The sequence below is a fragment of the Megalops cyprinoides genome, chromosome 9 (genome assembly GCF_013368585.1).
Source record: "Megalops cyprinoides isolate fMegCyp1 chromosome 9, fMegCyp1.pri, whole genome shotgun sequence".
NCBI classification, from domain to species: domain Eukaryota; kingdom Metazoa; phylum Chordata; class Actinopteri; order Elopiformes; family Megalopidae; genus Megalops; species Megalops cyprinoides.
This window is the reverse complement of record NC_050591.1, coordinates 37,660,716-37,675,063: the sequence shown is the minus strand read 5'-3', so window position 1 is coordinate 37,675,063 and position 14,348 is coordinate 37,660,716.

The window sequence follows — 14,348 nt, the reverse complement described above, 5'->3', positions numbered from 1 at the left end:
CCAAACACTCTTCCAGAGTTTTTATTCTTTCCTAGAATCATTCTCAGCCTTTAAATAACAATGTCATGATTGAGCACATGCATTGTGAAACGTAAAGTATCTGTGATGTAATGAAAATATAATGCATTGTACACTTTAATTTAAAAAAATGGCTGAGGAGGAAATGCCTGTATGGTTTTGTTTTACTGGAGGAAAGACTACTAAACACTTCCTCTCACTCTGAGGAAAAACAAACCATTTCATGAATATTGAAATTAGAACATTGACTGGTACATTATGGAGTGGAAAAAAGGATGTTTGAATTAAGCATTGGAAGAGGTAGTGCTAATGATTTTTAAATCAGGACATATGGCTGTCACATTATGGCTGGAGGAAAAACAACTTTAGGAGATTACGAAGTGTCGGCTACCTTCTGCTGCATTCCGCATGTTAATTGTTACAGCCGCAAAGAAAGGTTTTCAGTGTGTGTGTGTGTGTGTGTGTGTGTGTGTGTGTGTGTGTGTGTGTCCTTAGAGACAAAAAAGCATTGCCTACAGCCGCCCTTAACTCTGAATAATATGTACTTAACTGCATTACACTTTGGCAGAAACCAGCTTTAGTGTCAAAACAAATTATAGCAGCACTGGTGTTGTTTATCGGTTTAAGGTTTAAGACCAATGACACACAAACAAGACCTTAAAGAGATGTGGTGTGGAATACAGGGTGCATTATATTCTAGGCCTACAAAGCTACAGTTTGGTAGCCTGAGTTCACTTTAACAGTTATGGTGCATACTCTGGAATCAGCACAAAAATAAGTAAACGTTTATAATTATTTGTTATCTTTTATGGCCAGCTGGGAGAAAAAGGACAGGTGCATTGACAATAGCTTTCCAGCCAGTCTGGCCAAAGAGATGTCCCTCACAGGGTCATCAGTGTAAAGACACCTTGAGTCTCCTGTCCTGGGACTATGCCAAACTCTGTTACCTGACATATTTAGGACCAAAATTAAGACAGAAGAAATGTCATTTCTTAGAACTTTTGCTCTAAAGTGTCATTCATGGAAGCTGAGACTGAGACTGGTTTTTGATTTCACAGCTTACACACAATCATGCTGTTTTTGACTATGGTTTGGATGATGTTTTTATGCGGCCATGTTCATGGATGTTTCCACTTTGTTGTCATTTATTAATGACCAGTATTTTGTCTTCATTTATTTTTTTGTTGTTGCTATGGAAACTCCTGTTATTTGTATATAGTATTGTATGCCAGATCGGTCAGTCCTACAGGCACATAATTAAGCACTGCTCACAGAATATGAATATGACAGACTATGGCCACATTTTGGAAAGTTCTTTTTGACATAGCCATACAGGTGCACTGACATCATCAGCAGTTTGTGCACATTTTCAGCTACAGAGAGCACAAATGAATGTTTAGTGAATTCCTGCTCCCTACCCTTTCATGAGCCATTCTTTTACTGGAGGGGCAGATTTTTGGAGTTCAGCCTGTTAGCTCCCGTAAAGCAGCTAAGTCTCTGTAGAAGACATATAAGCCCCACAGAAGGAAAATATGCTAAAACCACTGAAGGCTATGATTTTTATTTCACACATATTAAGGACAGGGACCAGGCCTGGAACTCACAGACAGTCAGAATGCATCAGTCTTGTGGTACTCACTCTCACCCTCAGTGGGTTCTCATTAACATAATCTAAGTTCAGTAAAGAAATCTGAAGATAAACCTTTTTCATTTTCAAACAGAACCGAGTAAATTCTGGAGGGATTTTGGATTTTGTTTGGAGCTCTTGATCTTCTTGGGTCATTGTCTTCTACTATTTAATAAAAGTTGTAATTGTTCATAATGACAAATTATTCTAATAACACTGAGTGTATAATGATGAATTATTCTAATGTACTGACACCATCGGCGACAATGGTTAAATAACTACATAAATCTGTCACATGATTTTAACAACCTCACATTAAAATTTGCCCAGAGAGGACTTGTAACTGGGTCACAAGAAAAAACAAAGCAGAAAAAAATCTGATCACAGAAGACAAACAAAAAAACCTTCTGTATTCTGTGCTCTAGCAGCTGAATTTGTGTGTGTGTGTGTGTGTGTGTGTGTGTGTGTGTGTGTGTGTGTGTGTGAGTGTTTGTGTGTGTGTGTGTGTGTGTGTGTGTGTGTGTGCGCATGCACACGTGTGTGATGGACAGGAACAAAACTAAATATAATCAATACTGTGTCATGATACAGATTTGTACCAGTCTAAATGCAAAGGAGATGGCACAGACTCCCCCTATGAATGGTAATATAATTTGGAGACAGCATTAAGAGACCATGGACCCCCAATCTGCTGGGCCTCATTGCATCTGCACTGCACCATTACAGTGAACCGCTGTAATAAAATAAACCACAGAGGGGTTTTTCTGTAGTCTCTGTTTGCACAGACCTGAGCTTGCCATAGCATCCGCCATGGGCCTTCCCACAATCCGAGAGCTTTTATTGCTCTGATCAATATGATATTAAATAAAAACTAATTATGTGCAGTGAAAAGAAGGATTTTCTTCTCTGGATATGGACTGCCAATTTCTAACTTTCCCATAAAGGGAGTGCGTGAAATACGCATTCTAATGATACGGTGATACAGCACAGCACACTGCTGCATCATACATTTGTTAGTATGTAAGTCCTTTTCAAAGCCGGGATTTAGACAGTTTTTCATTCTGTATCGGCTGCAATGCAGGTGTAAGGCTGAAATGCAAAAGCAGGAGGAAAGATAAAATGCATTTCCTATCTTCTGATTTGCTTCAGAGAGCAAGTGGATGAAATACAAAACTCTGAAAATATGAATCCTGTCAGTTTACAGCAAAGCTTCTGTCTAATCAGTGTCATCCGTATAAAACCAGCCAAGAAGTGCTGTCCGCTGCAGAAAAGAAGTTTAATAAAACATATTTCTTCCAACATTTTCAACATCACATTTTAAACAATAAATCAATGTTTTACAGGAAGTGTATGAGGGAAAATCTGTCATCAGCTCTGTCCATCTTAATCTGATGCAGTTCTGTAGCCCTGAGAGACACTGAATTAGACTGTTTGTGTTTTGGAAGTCAGTCTGCTCACTGTATATTTATCACCCATTTTTGAATCTGCCAGTTCTGCCAGAGGAGTTGAAATAAAAAACTTCCTAATAAACAGAATGTTGTCATGGTTCCAAATTTATTCATATATGCAAATGGAAGCATTACTATCAGCTGTATCAGCCAGTGGGATATAACATTCCTACAGGCTTCCTAAGATATATACGCACATTCACAGCATGAACAACATGGGCAGCAATCACTGGTGTATTGCACTCGAAATTTAGAAATCTGCACACACATCTCCCTTTGATGAGAGCTGGCGGAGACCAGATTCTTGGAAACCAAATACACACAAGTCAAAATCAGTTAATTAATAATTCATAACTTATTAGTGGAGGAAATTACAATTGTATAACATTAATATGCAATCTCAATATTGAACAATGTTTAAATAAGAATAATGCAATAAAAATAAACATAAAAAGTCCTTGCTGAAAACAGAATGAAGCACGGCCATGTTCAAAAGCGGCCAGAAGTAAAATAAAGTAAAACAAAACAGCAGAACTTGCTTTGAGGACTACTACTTCAGGACGTAAACGAGTTCAGAGAATAAGAAGTCCGAGGTGAAGAGCAGTGCCAAGCTGGGGTTCATTAAACACTGCAGGTTAAAAATGTAAAAGGTACCTGAGCCTTTCTCTGTAGGAGAATATTGCAGGAATAGCCAACACCAGAACAGCTCACAGCGACTGCCTGAGTAAAACAATGGTGATAAGCTCTCTAAAGAGCGCATGGAGCAGCGCCCGGAGGATGCCTCGGGCTGGCTCCCGTACACACCCCTGCCCCGGGGCTGGCAACCTTCACCCTGATGTGCTGGGGCCATTTCAGGTTTTTCTTCCACCCAAGATCAATATTACATGATCTGAAATGCATTATGCCAAATTACTGCAGGTGACCCTGCGCTTGGGGTACTGAGTGCTTCACTATTCTGACTCTGAATCTCGAGCTTTGGTTTTGCATAACAATTGAACAAATTATGTGATTTGGAACTAGGATCAAACACCAGAAATGACTCTGATATGCCTAGCCCCTCATCCCTCACTCAACAGCACATTCCCCAGGTGAACAAAGTGTAACACACAACACATTAACAAGGAATTGATAAACACCACCGCATTCCAACTATAGTTTATATTATAAATGGCTAAGCAGTTCCTCCTCCCTTCACTCAGGGTTTTGGAAAAAGGTAGAATGCAGAATTGTCCAGCACCTGTTCTAACTCCAGGTCTGCCCACACCTGCCTTCAGCCTTGCCTTCCACTGAGCCATAGTTAACCTTGTCAAAAAATATTTTGAGATTCTGCTCTTTCTTTGGAGTGTTCCAGTGTGGGTGCACGGGGGTATTGTTGTGAGGTGCTCACACCCGCAGTCAGGGCCTGTCAGTGTTTTGCTGACCTAGCTGGCTTTCTATTCCAAAGTTGCCATGACCTTACCTGTCCTTGTGCTAACCAACAGCAGCCTGTCCCAAATTGGGCCCAAAGATTTAATACATATATTTATTTATATATATATATGAGAACAAATTAAACAGAGACAATAGAATGGTCAGGAATATGCTAAGCCCCTTTTCAGCATGTGTAATTGTCTGTTGTAGATACTGTTAGTGCAGTGTTACCTGATGCAAGTGAAGGCTGTGGGTTGGAAACCGGGAGTCAGGAAGCAAAAAGGTTTAGCAAGGTGAAGTGGAGGCCTACAGCTTATTATTCCAGACCCAAAATAGAAAGCCCTGACACGGCTCCCAACCCCTCCCACTCCCACAACTGATATACCTCACCAGAAAAGAAAGAAATCAGCCAATCTCCCAAAGCTCAGCTTTGTTCAGCTCCATGCAAAAGCCCAACAGTGACATTTGTAGATTGTACAGTAGCCTGAAAATGGTAGAGTTTTGGTAATACTTGTCTCTGAAATATTGCACTTGATTTTGCTATAATTGTGTGCTTCTAAGAGGTCATGTCAAACAGCGCTGACTCTACTGTACTCTGTTTAAAGTGCCAAGGATGTGGAGCTGCAGATTGAATGCACTTCTACAGCATCCACCTTTACGTTATCTATGCTAATGCGCAGATAAAGCAAACAGCTGTGAGCAGGGCTGTTTATCTGCACGGCGGCCGCTGATGCTAATGCATCTGATAATCATTCTGCTGGATTTACCAGAGGAGCTCTATGCACATAAACCATTAAACAGTAACATTGTGCCTGGAAACTCCTGCCTGTTAAACACACCAACAAATTATCACCAAAATAAATACAGGTAAGATTCAGTTAATGAAGCCTCCGAGAACAAAACTCCTTTGTATTGAAGTTGTAATTACTGTGTATTAATGATTAGTGCTGTATGCCCATTCATGTTTTATGTATATGTATGATAGTAATGATGGCTGCAAGTTTTCCTTTCACAAATAACTGATAAAACATCTGAAGTTGTGGAATGCATCCTTATATACGCCATATATCTTTGCTAATGAAATTTCTCATAACAAAGTGTACTACCTGAATGCATCTACTTTCTGAAGCAGTCCTATGTGTGTAAATCAGAAACATAGAAATAAGCAAGTGATTATTTATGTGATTAATCTGCTGGTGACCCATGATTGGCAGGCCTGCATGGTCTCAGGGCTTCAGAGGAACATGACTCACTCCTCCCATGAGTGACAGCGCTTGCTTCCTCATGGTGTTACACTTCAGAGCAGCCTTTGAGGTTTACAGCCTGTAGTTCTGCACTGATGGCTGGATTAATGCCCACAGGCTGCAGAGACGAACCCCAACAGGGAGACAGAGGACAGAAAACCCTGTCACATCACCACAGTGGCCTGCCGGTACACTCTGTAAATGCCCTCAAACAACGCGGCTTCATTTCAGCTCTTAACATAATGACCGATATCATGTAGCTCACTGAATCTGTTGTAACAGGGGGTGGCTGTGATGTCTCGTATCTGGCTCTGTGAATACCACGCGCTAACTTTGCAAAAATGTTCATCATTTTCGGCATCAATGGCTTGGAATGGTCTACCCCTGCTTCAAGCTTATTACAGAAGGCTAAGTTAATGTTTGATTCTGCTTTTCACGGTTAATTTGCAGATATAAAATCTACGCTGTGTCCAGACGGTATTACACTAGGCCGATACCTTAGTCCTCAGGTCTTCAGCTGAAGTCATTGTTTGGATGGGATCACATCAGCTACCCCAGGAATTTTTTGGCTTTTAATTTTAATGCATTTTAATGACTGATGTATGATCCACAGATACACCCGCAGGGATTTCATGCAGTTTTGACAGAGTGTGGAATTATAGTTGTTGATGAAATTTGCCACGAAAACAAAAAACAAAAACAGTATATGATAAGCGATATGCAATTGCCACAAGTGTTACATAAATGCTACATAGGTATATATAAGGCATAAGACAATAAATTCAGCTCACAGCATGATATGTTTCACAAGATGGGGTTCATGATACAAAAGAAATACTGATGCTAGGAAAACAAAAATACAACATGACTGAAGTTTTCTGTACTTTTTCTTTCCTTTGTTCACAAATCAAACCATTAGCCATGCCAATAATCATGATATTCCACAGGTTTGAGTACCATATCACTTTTATAAAACTGATCCATAACTGGCTGAAGTTAAGGTTACTTGTCTACATATGTGAGACAAGCAAGACTGAAATGAACTATTTGTATCAATTAAACAAATTTGCCAATGAAAGTTGTAGCTTGTTACAACACTTTTGCTGTAGTCACATTTCTTACTGATACAGTATCTCTGGATTCATTAACTAATGAGTTGGCCTTTGAGGCATCTTTGTTTAGTTCATATTAAAGTTACACAGTAGAGTTCAGTTGCTGGCTGACTGCAAGGGGAAAGAGATGGTAAACGTTTCCATCTTTGTCCAGCTTAGCTTTTATTGATGTAGAATGGATCCGTTACAATGTTTCGATGCATGAAAATTCCAGCCAACGTATTTTTCTCATAGTATTCCCGAGGGGTAATAGACAGAATGAGTAAAGGAAGTAAAAAATCCACTGACATGATTTTTTTTTTTTGAAAAAAAAAAAAAAGAAAAAAATATATATTCTAGCTAGTCTTAATTTAAGTCTGATTTTATGGTATGTTCTTCTTGGTGAAATAATTGCAGGGAGATTGACTGTGTGGGTTGCAGTATCAGTGATGTTCTAAATATTGTTACACTTCAAAGAAACCCACAGATACAATTACGAGGAAGATGAGCTTCTAGTTATTGACCATTGTTTTTTGAAATGTGTGGAAATAATAAGAAATTAATATGTAATTTCAGTTTCATTATTTTATTATTAGCTGCCAGGACCTGCTGTGCTCAATAAAAAGCCATTTAACTGCACCAGTGGGACAGAGAAGAGCGGCTTCCAGTGGCTAAAGAGCTCTGTTCTCCCTACAAATCCATTCATGGCCAATGCAATTATAATTTGTCCTTTGAATCTGCTCTGTTAACTTTAATTACACTGTAAATATGTGGCATAATGCAATAACGTGTCACTTCTCGGCTGTTTAACTGCACATGGAAGACCTGAAACTGAAAGGAACAAAAAAAGAGGTTTCCTTTATTTTTTATTTATTTATTCATGCAAATTTCATTTTTGTTTTTCTTGAGTCTGAGGTTAACTGTAATGTAACGCACAAGCAGAAAGATTATTTTAGGACAGGCATGTAGATAGGGCTCCTACTTTTCCACCACTCCACTACCTATCCACCAATTCAGCATCACTTCTGGCAATGCCAGTACTCCCCTTTGCAACAAGTTACCTTTCTGAAAGTAAGTGGACATTTTAAAAAGAGTAGTTTAGAAAGCGGTGTAATTTAATGCACAGCATATTGTGAGATCCCGTTCAATTACTTTAAATAAATGTTAGGAAGTGTACAAATAGTGCATATAATGCACATATAGTGTTGAGTGACACTTATCTGGACTATGCAGAAAGTACACGCTGATGAGCTGCAGCCTGCGTGGCCTGTGACCCCATATTGAGTCAGCGAACGCTGATGCAGTTAATTCTTTGTCTTGCACGTGTGTGCAAACGTACACTTGATCATTTTCTGCAGTGCCAAAACATAAAGCCAAAATGACAGATGATGACTGTTTCTCCTTAAAAAACTCCTTTTTTTCTTTTTCAAATAAAAAACAAGCTTTTCTTCTGGTAGAGGGCAATTGTAAGTACATTATAAGTCCATAATTACTGTTCAGGATTATCAAAGGGATGGTTTCAATTTTCTCCTTTAATAATCATGGATAGTATGCCTCTCTATTAGGCTGAAATGGCTCTTTTGACATTTTACTTGCCCTGACTGCAGCCAATGAGGCAGGCAACCTGCCTTTAAACTGATGATGGTCTTTGGTACAGGACAACACACACCAAAGTAAATGACACTAATTTTACTGCTTATATGAGTCAGGTACTTTTAGGAATCTAATTACAGTGACCAACTGTTAGCCTTATAAAAGATAGTTCATATGTCTTGTGTTCAATAACTTGGAGCTGCTGTTATATACATTCTCTGTAATCTTTCTTGCCTGCTCTAAGAATGTTCACACAATCTGATCGCTCCTGACAGAACCCACAGTTGAATCAGTCAGACAGCTATTACTCATTCAGTGTAAGTACAGAACATTGATTACTCTCACTTGCTAGAGTCATGTGACCTGCAGCAGGCTGCTTGAGTCTCCTGCACACTGTGATCCACCCAGGTAACTGAAGCAGACACGGCAGACGTGGGTCCCATTCTTCATCGAAAACAATACCACATTGTGATGGCCTCGGATTTAACGCCACAAACGCTGAGAATAACTTCTGATGAAACTATTAACCTCATCAATACGCCTGTGAACTGAGCTGCAGATAAGCAAGAGGAAAATACTTTCTGGAAAGGTTTTTTTTGTTATGTGAACTTTACAATGAAATTGGGTCCAATATGATGTATCCGCTTTCAGCCATCACCTCAGCTATTGTCATTCATTTTACATTTCACAAATGTCTGCTCATCGCTGCGAGTTAATAGGGGCCATTTCTGTTGATAAACTGCTTTAATGCAGGCCCCATGGCGCCTTTCTTGCGGATCTGCGTAAACCCGTGAGCCGCCGCTGTGCAGCCCTTGGCTGAAGAAGCCGGGTCTCTGCCGCGATGCAGGCCCTGCGGTGCCCTCAGCCGTTTCAGTGCTGTTTAGCTTTCCACCTCACTTCCCTGGGACAGTCCTTTGCGCGTGACTTTTTACTGTGTTTCTGAAGAGACATCAAAAGGAATTATCTTCTGACAGATTTCCTCTTATAATGCCGCCCGCATCCATGTTTTTTAAAAGTTCATTTCACCAGCTAATTACCTTAAGCGAACAAATAAATAGGATTATCGCTGGGGATTCTGTACCGTTTAAACAATTAAATGCTGATACTTTGTCAGCTTGGAAAAAAATAGATGAGAAAGAATTCATTCAGATGTTACTGCTTTAATTTACATCCAATGTTTTCCGCAAAGCTTCTCATTGTACAGCGTCCCGCTAGACCTCCTTCACAGCGCATTCTGAGACAATAAACGAATGCTGTGATGTATTTGCATATTCTGGTACAGCAGCACTAACCAGGACATGCAAATACAGCATATAAACACTCTTTAAAGTAGGTTTATGCGCAGTAAGCCTCCACTGCCACAAAAATGCTAAAAATCCTCAAATATGTAAGTCTTGGACACACTTGTTAAATTTTGTTGCTCAGTGTTTTTATTTTTTACTGAAAATGGAGAGTGAAAGAGCAGCGAACTCCCTGTCCAGACAGACAGATTGACACGGACTCAGCACAGACTACAAACATGCTGGAAACACGAACACCCTGTAAAGACCTCACAGAGACCAGCGAGCAGGGGCGGCAGGTGAGCTGGAAACAGGGGAAGCCCGAACACCACCTTCACGTCTATCATTACTTTCAACCTGTTCCCCTTTATCCTCCTTACTTAACAATAAAAAAAATAATAATTCACAGAATAATTGACACCAATCGCGTAATTAGAATAAATGATTATGCTCGCAAAACACTGCAGATTGTCTGTAGTTTGTGTGCTATTACGAAAGCTACAGCATGAGATTGTTTAATTAACAAGGATGGCATTTATTGATTTAAATTACATTAAATGCTCATGACACATCACAGCTTGTGAGGTCTGTCTTCTAAACGTTATTGTTCATTGCACTCAACCTAACCCAAAAGTTTATTCTCAGTAATTTAAATCGATTTAACGTAATTTAGCTCCCTTTTGTAATTTGAATTTTGTAACACAAGAAAGCTATAATGTGATACATTTAAGAGAAAGCTTTTGGATTGCTTGCCACTTAATTATTCAAATTGGCATCCCATTGCCAGTGGACAGATTTCTCCAAAACTCAATGAAATTCATTTATTATGTCATTCGCTACATTTTTCAAAATCAATATAATAATGAAATGTTTTTTCCCGTGATTCTTGCAAAATGCCTCGTTCTTGTTTCACACTCTTCATTATCTGTGGGATATATTCTGCACACCTCCCTCTCCAGGCTGTAGTCATTCAGCCTTTTGAATGGTGTTATCCTCTCTCTGCATCCCTCTCTCCCACTGCACCCTCTGTACCTCTGGTTGGTCTGGCTAAGCCAAACCTGAAGCAGAATAGTGTTGGTGATGCTTATACACAGTGGGTTACACCAGCAGAGGATTGCTTCAATGGGCCAAAATCAGCCTGGATGTGAATTTAAAAAAAAAAGCATTCATAAGATGAAAAGAAAAAAAAAACTTAGTAATAAACTTAATAAACTTAAACTAAGTTTTTTGTTAAAATGTTGTTTCCATTTTTAGTGATATACCCATTGTAATTATGGAAACACATTGATCTTTAATCAACAATCTAAGCAGGAGTGCATGTTCATTCCTTCTGCTTTGCATTTTTCCACAAACTATTCCATCACCTTTAGCAAAGGTGTGAAAAATTCTTATTAAATTTACAATGTGCTGCACTGAGGCTTGCTCACTGGCCTCAGATCAGCTCCCTCTCCACTGGCCTCAGATCAGCTCTCTCTCCACTGGCCTCAGATCAGCTCTCTCTCCATCTCAGCAAGCTGTAAAATACTGAAATTTAATGTGCATCATGTTCCTTCTTCATACAAAATGAAAAGCATTTATCTCAACTCCATCCATGATGTGAATGTGGTCATTGCGCACCAACCAAAGTATGAAAAAAAAAAACATTTTACTATTCAGAATCTGAATTACTTACTGGGTATTTACTATTTAGTGTTTAAAAATACTCCTAATATTATTAATATTTAGTGTTTAAAATGAAAATGGTGCATATCTGTATGACCACAGCGATAAAACAAAGTGAAAAAAAAAGTCAAAAAGACCTGCCATTTCCAGCACACTGGCTGAGGTTCACAGAAAGGCTGGGTTCCTCTGTTGCCAGTCTGTTATATCGCCCTTGAGGAAAAGAACTGCGCTACGAGTCCCATTTCTAATCATTGTGCTGAAAAACTGACATGTCACGTTTTCTCCTTTTGCAGGGAATACAGAGGCTGCACACTTATGTAAATGTCTCCCTTGTGGCTGCCATAATTGGGAGCATGCCTATAGAAGCCAAAGATCACAGCTATAATGGTCAGGAGGGATATTATAATTGGGCTGGGAGTGAAAAAAGGAGCCCACGCAAGGCTGTGCTGGATTGTCTTCTCCCTCCTCTCTGAAATCCCACGACAGGCCCGAGGCAGGAGGCCACACCCCCGCTTTTGTGGTGATGTGTGCCAAGCAATCTGCAAATAGGGACTTTCAGTCCCCAGCTATCCTGGCCTTGTGGGTTTTTATGGGGGGGGGGGGGCAGAGGAATAGCTGTAATTGGAGAACTGAGAAGAGTCCCTTGCTTTGGGACAAAGCTGCAATCCTCACCACACTGCGGGAAATATTTGCACCTAGGCATGGGAGGAAAGAATTAATGGACTACAGCCAACTAGAAAATTACTTGAAAATGCTATTTTGTATTATGACAATATAGCACAAAATGGATTTATATAAAGCCTTCAGTGCCTGCAACACCTCAATGCACTTTACAAGTGGGAGTCAAATGAAAGATGGAAAAGGTTGGTCTTGAACCGTGATTTTTATGTATCTATAAAGCCCAAGACTCTGATTGCTTTGCCAATGAGTTCTACAGCAATGGAGCCTGGTAACTGAAAGATTAATTACCAACAGTCCTCAGGCATATTACTGCAGAGCATATGAGGTCAAATTTTATTTTAATATGTCCATGCATAAAAGTAATTACGCAAATATTTACAGAAGATCTAACATGTGCAACCAAACAGAAAAATTCTTAATTTGCTTGTACCTATATAATGCAACATGTGCTCCTTCACTTACATTGCAATAAAGCAATGGTTAGGGACACAAAGTGAGTAGTGAGTACAAAGTACTGTACAACCAAAAGTGTGACGGGGAGTCTTTTAAGAAATTACTACACAGTTGCATTTTTCTTATATAAACTTTTTTTGATGAAGACTATTATCCTGAGGTGTTGATAGTTCTCTATATTTGTTTTCATATTTACTGTATACCCTATTACTATGCTGCAATTTTTCTAGATGAATTATTTTTTAGTAGTAGTAGTATTAGTATTATACCTTTACTATTATTATAATGGCACTTCTACTACCACGTTCTTACTTGCTTATGTTGGCAGATTGTGCCAGATGACTACTATTACTCATAATATTAATGATAGTATGATATTGCTGCACTCCTCGGCAGACAGCCAGCAGGGAAAGGCTTGGTATCAGCAGAGCAGAGTGCTGTGATCCTGGCCCCTGCCCTGAGAGAAGCAGCACAGAGAGCCGGTACACAGAGCCGAGCCTGGAACAGCTGCTCCTCCAGCTCCTCCGAATCATGAGCCCTTCGTCTGACAACCTCTACAGCACACAGACTCCGTCAATACACTGTGTAACCCTGCATAGTGCTGTAAGTGATTTTAAAATGGATGGAGACACCAACATTTTACTGCATTGCAAGCGATTGAAATTTCATTCTGTGCGACCTGAGAACACTGAAACTCAAAATAAATTACTTAAAGGTGACATTGGTTTTATGTTAGAAAATATTTTTAATAAAAATAAAAAATGAAATATGCATCAGATTCAAGTAACCCTGTCATTGAATTATATATCAAATAAAAATGAAATGCCAGTGCTTGTTAATTGCTGCTGATTAAAACTGTTTGAAGAACAGGCTAATCATGTATGAAACATGAATCTTAAGGCCTAGAAGTAACTTATCAAAAAAGCTGTTTTTCAGCCTAAATTAAACACACTTCAGAGAGATGGGGAAACTGACATCAGAAGAAGGATTAAAGTGTGGCATACTGATGTAGGAGGTAACCAATGAGGAAACCAGAAAAGCAAATGAAAAGATTGAGTAATCTTTCAGCAAGTCAAGAAGAAAGCCCATTCCCTGTGAGTTAAAAATAATTACAATAATAACAAGTATGCCTAATGAAGTCAGAAAATGTGGAGGTGAAAGTCCTGTATTGTAAAAGCATCATTTGGTAATACTCATCAGCGTGCCTTCACTCACACCACTGATGTCCATAAACTTGTGATTTAGTATTATGGGATGAAGTGTTCATACAGTAAGCAAGCCTCTGAAATTGTGGAAAGGTATTTAAATTAAATAATAAAATAAAATAATTAAAAAATGCAAAACATTTTCTTTCTGTGTGTATGTAAAAATATGTGTTCTGAAATCCTTCACTCTGTTGTAATACAGAGGTTTGACCTTTTCTCCTCCCCCTTCAGTGCGCTCTCAGAAATATGATTAGAAGCAGCCCTTTTGTACTTGAAGAGGCTCCTTTTTATTTCATAAAACACGATTCTGTATGACTGCCTGGATAAAAGCTTTAGTCACGGCACATTATAGCTGCATGCCATTGGGTGGCAGGAGTGGAGCTGTACGTCATTGGACGATGGGAGAGGAGCTACAGTTTATAGAGCTGTGATGCTCTGCTTTAATGGCCAGGATGACATCCCATCAGACTCTCATAAACGGACACATCATGGGGCAGAGAAAGGAAAATAGCTCTCCTCAAACTGTTACTTTGTCATGCTGTTAAAATCATTCATCATTTTCATACATCTGCAAATGTCACTTGACACCACTGCAGGGCAGGAGCTTCTGCAAGACAGCTTGACACCGGAAAATAA